Source organism: Octodon degus, unplaced genomic scaffold (assembly GCF_000260255.1).
Source record: "Octodon degus isolate 3935 unplaced genomic scaffold, OctDeg1.0 scaffold00303, whole genome shotgun sequence".
NCBI lineage: Eukaryota > Metazoa > Chordata > Mammalia > Rodentia > Octodontidae > Octodon > Octodon degus.
Genome location: NW_004524879.1, coordinates 1,452,653 through 1,460,152, shown reverse-complemented (window position 1 = coordinate 1,460,152; position 7,500 = coordinate 1,452,653).

Below are 7,500 nucleotides of genomic sequence, written 5' to 3'. Positions count from 1 at the left end.
GTGTCTGTTTACAAGCTAACATTCCCTGCTTAGAGTCCAAGGCCTTTTATTGTCAGCCATTCACTATACCGCAGGAAATGCTGAGCCCATGGGGTGACCCGGCCGTCCTCAGGGACGTGGTATGCAGAACTGAGGGTCTAAAACTCCAAGTCCACTGGAGGGAAGCTCAATAGGTCTCATCTTGGGAAAGGAGCTGAGCCTGGAGTTCCCACTGTGACACAGCTGAGGTGCTTTGCTTCTCCTTAGAAGGGAGTCAGTTAGCATCAGCCCAAGCTGACTTGGTGCCTAAGTTGGACTTAAACAGGAAAAAGCAAAGAGCACATAAGAACAATACAAGGGAAACCTTTCTGAACACGCTGCCCTTTAAGAAAAACTTTGCCTCAGCTAAACGTGGTGGGCGGACCCTAATTTCTTTGGAGAGCTCAGTAACCCCATTCTTAGATTGATCGATTTTACTAGTTTAGATTCATTCTCCTTAGTTCAAATATATATATATTTAGTACAGAGACTATAGGGCATCACAACACAGATCGGACTCATAGCGATCCTCCTGTTTTCAGCCTCCCCAGCACTGAGATTACAGGCGCATGCCACCATGCCCAGTCTCAGTCACTGTCACTGTCTCAGTGTGCCCCAGGAATGGGGCCGGTACAGCACGCTGGGGATCGAACCCTGATCGCTGTGTTGCCTTAAGCAGGTACTTTAGTCCACCGAGCTACCTGGCCTGCCCTTATTGCCGAATGTTTAAATCCAACTAATTCACACATGCCTTAATGAACAGAGTCGTCAGGTCTGTGTTGAAATCTCGCAAGTCCACCCTTTGCAGTTTCCATCAATTATTGTCCTTCACTACTGGCGCCCTATGGCTTTCCATACATTCTGTTAAGGATGCCATCACACCAACGCGGAAGGTCGATAATGGATACTTTTCACATTGTGTTATCCAAAGTGTGCAGACAAATTAGCAGGAACCCCAGTCATGCCTGAGGTACAGTTTCCACCCGAAGTATCCTCCCAGGTTGGGTATGTATAAGTCTTGCATGTCCATACAGGGTTCATGGGAAGTGGTGGTATTTTAATAGTGGAGCCGAATGGGCGGCAGTAAGGGGTGTGTGTGTGTGTGTGTGTGTGTGTGTGTGTGTGATTGAAAAGCCATTTGCAAAATCCAAGACACTTCCTCTTCCTCTCTCATTTCCTGGCCATGCGGTGCAGAGTTTTACTTCCTGCCATTTACTTCTGCCATGATAGATGGAAACCTCCGTAGACCCCAAAGAATTGAGCTAATCCGTCGTACAGGGAGGTCACCCGTGCTTTAGATGAGCAGACATAAACCCATTCTGTATACCAGTGGGTTAGCTCAGGTAATTGCAGAGACAGGAAGCCAGCTCCGAGTTCCTTAGATTCCGACGTCACAGCTGTGGCTGAGTGGAATGGGAATCAAACTCAGTCCTCAATTTCAGGCAGTGCAGTCATACTTTTTAAGCCAGATTTTTCTACTTAAACTCGACTAGTAGTAAAACCATCTCAATCCATGAAACCAACCACAGTTCACAGATCTCCGTGGGGTGGTGTTTGTCTATCACAGAGGAATTGGCCGGGGAGTGCAAAGCATTCTTTGGTGGCCTTCAAATTCTGTCTTAGTGAATGTGATTTCTGAGGTTGTCCCAAACTCGATGAAAAGATTTGTCTTTTTTCTACACACCTTCCCAGTTGTCCAATGCTGTGTGGAGTGTCAGAAAGAAGAAAGGTACTATTACTCTTTCCTCCATGCAGCCGGATATCCATGCACCCTGAATTCTCCCTACAGACAGATGCCTACAAGGTTGTTATCAGTTGGGATTGAGGAAAGACAACATATCGCTGCCCATAATGGGAACAGGTCACGGAGAGGAAGAAACTTCACACTGTGAGGAGACATGGTATGTCACACTGTAATTCTTAGGTCTCTGGGCGGGATTGAGATTTCCCAACAAGGCATGATTCCTATCAATGACTCGCTTGACTCCTTCCCTCTTCTGAGGGATGGGATGTTTGAACTTTCACAGCCCTGGCAGGAACTGCCACAGGGTCCAAAGCCCACCTGTGGGTCAAACTATTTTATTCAGTGACATGGTGATTAGGGTTGGGGTTCAATAACAGTGGCAGACCTCAAAGAAGACTGCGTGTGCATTGAGGGAGTTATCCTGTGTAAGGTAAGTTAGCTCCTCACTTTTTCTTTCCTATTCTACTCTATTCTTTATTTTTTATTTTAGGGAAGGATTTACAGGGTGTTCAGGGTCTCACTACTAGATCATACTCATAGTGATCCACCTGTTTGCAGTCTCCCAAGAGCTGGGATTACAGGTGCACACCACCATGCCCAGTCTCAATCGCTGTCTCAGCATGCCCTGAGATCGAACCCAGGTCATTTTGCCTGCTTGCAGGCTCTTTAATCCGCTGCTGTTCACCATTTCTCTTTGCTCTCAGATCTCAGCGTCCTGGTCCAGGGCCATTATTTTACTCAGAAGGTGGGTCTAGGTCCAGAAAGCGGACCCCCCCCCTTTCTTTTACTATCTATTTCCTTTGTTAATTTAGGCTTCAGATCCAGCCTCCAAGCTAGGCTCCTCTTCTTACCCCATTCCCATTCGGAGTCTCTATACCCTCCAGCTCTTTAGCAATCGAAGCAAAGAGCAGGACCCTATTATTTGGTTATTCCAGGGTCTCACTACAGAGCTCAGACTCATAGTGATCCTCCTGCTTTCAGCCTCCCCAGCACTGGGATTACAGGTGTGTGCCACCACACAGGGTCTCAGTGGTTGGCTCACTGTGCCCAGGGGGCGGGGCTGACTCAGCATGTGGTGCTGGGGATTGAACCACGGTCCCAGTGAGGATCCTATCTCTCTCCTATGCAGACGTTGTTACCTCCCTGAGGAAATTTCCCTTCCAGAGAGAGCGTGTATGCTGTCCATCATGTATTTGTTCTAGAAATCAAAACTGACAAGACAGATACTTCCTGAAATCTATTTATATAGCTGTTTGCATAAAGCCAATATATGTGAATCACGGGTTCAGGAAAAATTGCATTAGTTTACCTCTTGACTATAAAACCTCAGCTTGAAACAGCATCACCTCAGAATGATTTCTTTAGCCCACTGTGGGGGGAAAAAGGGACTTGCTTGGCAGATAGAAACACTTTCCTGATATCCAGGCTTTTCTGGGTGCGGGAATCATGAAGTTTCTCTCCACAACACTTTCTTCTGCCTACCTTATTGCAAAACTATCAATTCTGCAGAGGAAGCATGACGCTTCACTTCTTCTACACAAAGGACACCAGTGCCTATTCTGATGTCAACCTTTTGCCCCAAGGCTAAAAGCGGGGAGTTTCTCAAGTGTTTCTGTGGTTGTGCCAATCTGTCCAATGAAATCTTCTGTGGGTTTGCTCTAATGCATGAATGATCTATCTTTTCCCCTCTCTTTAGCTCTATTGTTAGCGGGCAGCTATAAGCCCTGCAGCATTTCCACCACCTTGAGTTTTCTTCATTTATGTGATCCCGAGTTCCAAGGACTTCTTGGCATGCGAAAAGCTGCAGATCTCATGAAAATCAGTGGTTGTGCGTGCACTACACAAGCCCGGAAGACGAGGAGGATTTCCCATGCCCAATTCTGGACTTTATAAATTTCATGATGTGCGTGTGCATGTGTGTGTGTGTGTGTGTGTGTGTGTGTGTGTGTGTGTGTGTATCAATTTGTAGGATGACATATTCAATCCAGGATGCACTGCTAACTTTTGTGCAGTTAAAATAAAGATTACAGAGTATATTCTTCAGGTTCGCATCGATATATGTAAGAACGTGAAGCACAGGAAATTATAAAGGAAGTGACTTTGTTTAGCTGACATTCTGAAGGTTCAAAGGCTCCCAGCCTGTGATAGCTTTCTGCCCAACAGAACTTTTTTAAAAAAAAAAAATTATTCGGTTATTCCAGGGTCTCACTACAGAGCTCAGGCTCATAGTGATTCTCCTGCTTTCAGGCTCCCCAGCACTGGGATTACAGGTGTGTGCCACCACACAGGGTCTCAGTGGTTGGCTCACTGTGCCCAGGGGGCGGGGCTGACTCAGCATGTGGTGCTGGGGATTGAACCATGGTCCCTGTACTTGCCTGAGCAGGTCCTTATTCGCCATCCCCACAACAGAATCTTGCAGGAGTCCAGAAAGTGTGTCCCATACATACAGCCAGGAAGTTTAGGGTTGTGTCTATGGCTTCTAGTGTTTTCCTTTTCCTTACAAAGCTGGTGAGTCAGATCAGGGCAGTCTCACTGTGGTGGAGTTTTTAAATTTTAATCTCTATTCGAAAGCTTCATCTCTAAACAGCACAGTTAGGTAAAGGTCTGTCTGTGCTCTGTATACCCTAAATCCCAACCTGCAAAGGCTTTGGGGGCACTGAGGCTATGTCCCTAGCATGGTACAGAGACTTCTCTTCGCATTTTTCCTCTTTTTTTACTATATGTACAAGATAGGTAAGGCGATGATCCTGAGAATCTTCAGAAGGTTTTCTAAGCTAAGAGTTAATTGGCAGGATTCTCATGCTGACTAACTATATACGCTGATACCTGCGAACCAAGCAACTACACTGAAGAAGGCAATTTGTATTAGTAGAGATGGCAATTTGTATTAGTAGGGTCATGTTTGGAGTGCCTGTCATTCTGGTCTTCTGAATAGGGCTGCTTGTCATGACACTCCGGTTGCTGCCCTGCTATCTGTTGGGTAGATGATTATTTAAAAAGGTAGGGGGTGGTGAAAATGAAGGCAAGAGACAGGAAAAGGGGAGTTGCGGGACTGTCCTGCTGCAATGCAGTATATGGTTAGATTTCTAAACTTGTATGTAAAAATATGTAATTGTTTATTCCTACTTTTTAAATGTATTTTAAATTTTTTAGAAGTTTTTGTCATATTCTGTAGGGACTTAAAGTTGAACATATCAATACTTGCTGAAAAATACCTGTTCATTTCACAGAGTGCACATTGGCCAAGCAATGGCCGTGACTCATCCACATGGCTGCACTGATAAAGGTTCTACAATCTGAGGTACAGGATCTCAGGATAAATCCTGAGGGCATTTCGCTGACCTTCTCAGACCAAAAAGCTACAACTCTTGGTGTATAGGTCCTGCTTTACCTTGGTCTTAACCATCCAGTAGAAAAGTATGAAGACAAAATATAGGAAGTAAAGCCATGCTGTTATGTTGAGCTGTGGGGGACTCAGGTCAATAATTTCTGACATTGCCAGTTAAACAGAAGACCCAATATTATTATGGTCTACTCTACTCTTTTAGAATATTTTGCTCAGTTTACACACCTATAATATTCAATAACGGAACTTAGAACAAATGGAGTATACCGATGAATGTCCATTTTGTATCTGTGTATTCAAAGTGGTTAGGATAGATATATAGTTACATTCTCTTAATGAATAGAATGATTTGTTCTAATGGTGTTTGTAAATAGGATCTCAAGTCCGCATCTTGTACAGCAATTAACCACTAAGAAGAATATATGCAGTGTGTTAGTTATTGAAACTGTCCTAGCGATTTGATTTGAAACTGTCTCATTGCTATCTGTTTATCAATAAAATTTTGAAAAAAAATACCTGTTCGATGTTATGCCTAAGAAGTCTGATATTCAGACAGACAGTGAGATTAAGCTCAACAGCCTAGGTTATAGGGTAATAAGAATAAGCATCTCTTCTAGAGGATTAACAATCTAAGTTTGCAAACCAAAAATTAGAGAAAAAGGAGTGCTGCAAAGACAGCTAACATTTCGGCCCTAGCCTTTCGAAGTCAGTGAGGACTCAGGACATAGGAGAACCTGTACTGTAACATCATGTAACTCAGTTGTGTCCCAAATTTTATGATCAAGGAGATTATGGGGCCACAGAGGAAAGTGATCATTGATGTAGAGTGTGCCGAAGGAGAGTCACCTGGAGAGAAAACATTCTCTCAGGCTTTCGCAGACAGCAAATTGGTCAAACAATGGCTGTGACTCATCCACATGGCTGACACTGACAAAGGATCTACTAATTGCTGTACAAGGCTACAGGTTAAATCCTGAGGGGATTTCACTGTCCTCATCAGATACAAAAGTTCCATTTCTTGTTATATAGGTCTTGCTTTATCTTGGTCTTAATCATCCAGCAGAAAAGTATAAAAACGAGGTATAAAAAGTAAAGCCATATTATTATGCTGAATGGTAAAAGACTCAAGTCAACAAATTCTATCATTGCCAGTCCTATGGAAAACCCACTATTATTATGGGCTGCTGGACTATTTCGGAATATCTTGCTGAATTCACACACTTATACTATTTAAATGAGAAAACTAAACAAAAAAGGGGATACAAATGAATGATCATTTTGTATCTGTATATTCAAAATATTTAGGATAGATATACAGCTACATTCTCTTAATTCAATAAATGGAAAGATTTGTTCTAAAACTCTTTGCAAACAGGATATCATGTCTGCATCTTGTACAATGAATAACCACTAGGAAAGCAATATGCAATGTATTAATCATTGAAACTGTCCTATTAATTTGATTTGAAACTCTCTCATTGCTATTTGTTACTCAATAAAATTATGGAAAACAATGTAAAGAACTAATATATTATTTTTGTTTTTATTTGTTTATTTATTGGATAGAGGGTCTCACTACACAATTTAAACTCCTAGTGATCCTCTTGTGTTCACTTCCCCAGTGCTGGGATTACAGGCACAGCAAGTCCCAGGTTCCAGGGTCAACACAGCGTGTAGTACTGGAATCAGACTCAGGTCTTTGTTCTTGCTGGCAGGCTCTTAGACTGCTGAGGTATCTGCCCAGCCCTGCATTTCATTCTGAGTTAGCACTACTGGCAGGTCCTGCTTACCTGATTGTACCTGATGATGTGCTTCATTTCATGCGGTAATGAAACTAGCCCTAAAGATCTCAGTCCGATTCATCTCTGGCCAAATCCTAAATGCTGTGAGTCATACATATAGCCCTGTTTTTCCAAAAAGCCTCTTGACTCCTAGCAGAAGGTTTGGGAGGGTGTTGGATTCTGGGGCCTCCCAGCTGACGTGCTGTTGAGAGGTGAAGGCTGATCGGGAGCCCAGGGTCATCCTAGGTGCGGCCCTAAAGGATGGGTCTCCCTTCCCTGCCCCTTTCCTGACTACTTTCTCATGTTCATGACACAAGCAGTTTTTCTTCTACAGTATGCCTCTGCCGTACTGTCCTGCCTTTCAGATAGCTGAGCAGGGAGTGAAATGTGAGGCTAAATGTCCCTTTCTAACTTTAAGTTTTGGGAGTCAAATACTGTATAGGGCAACAATGAAAATAACTAAGCTGCAGGACATCAGCCCCGGGGCAAGGATTTCCATCACAACAACTGACACACATTACAAAGGAGAGCCCAGAGTGCACCCCTTTGGATCTTCACACACTGAGCGTTTATTCCTCCTCTACTTTCTGTCCCTACACAAAGAATGGTTG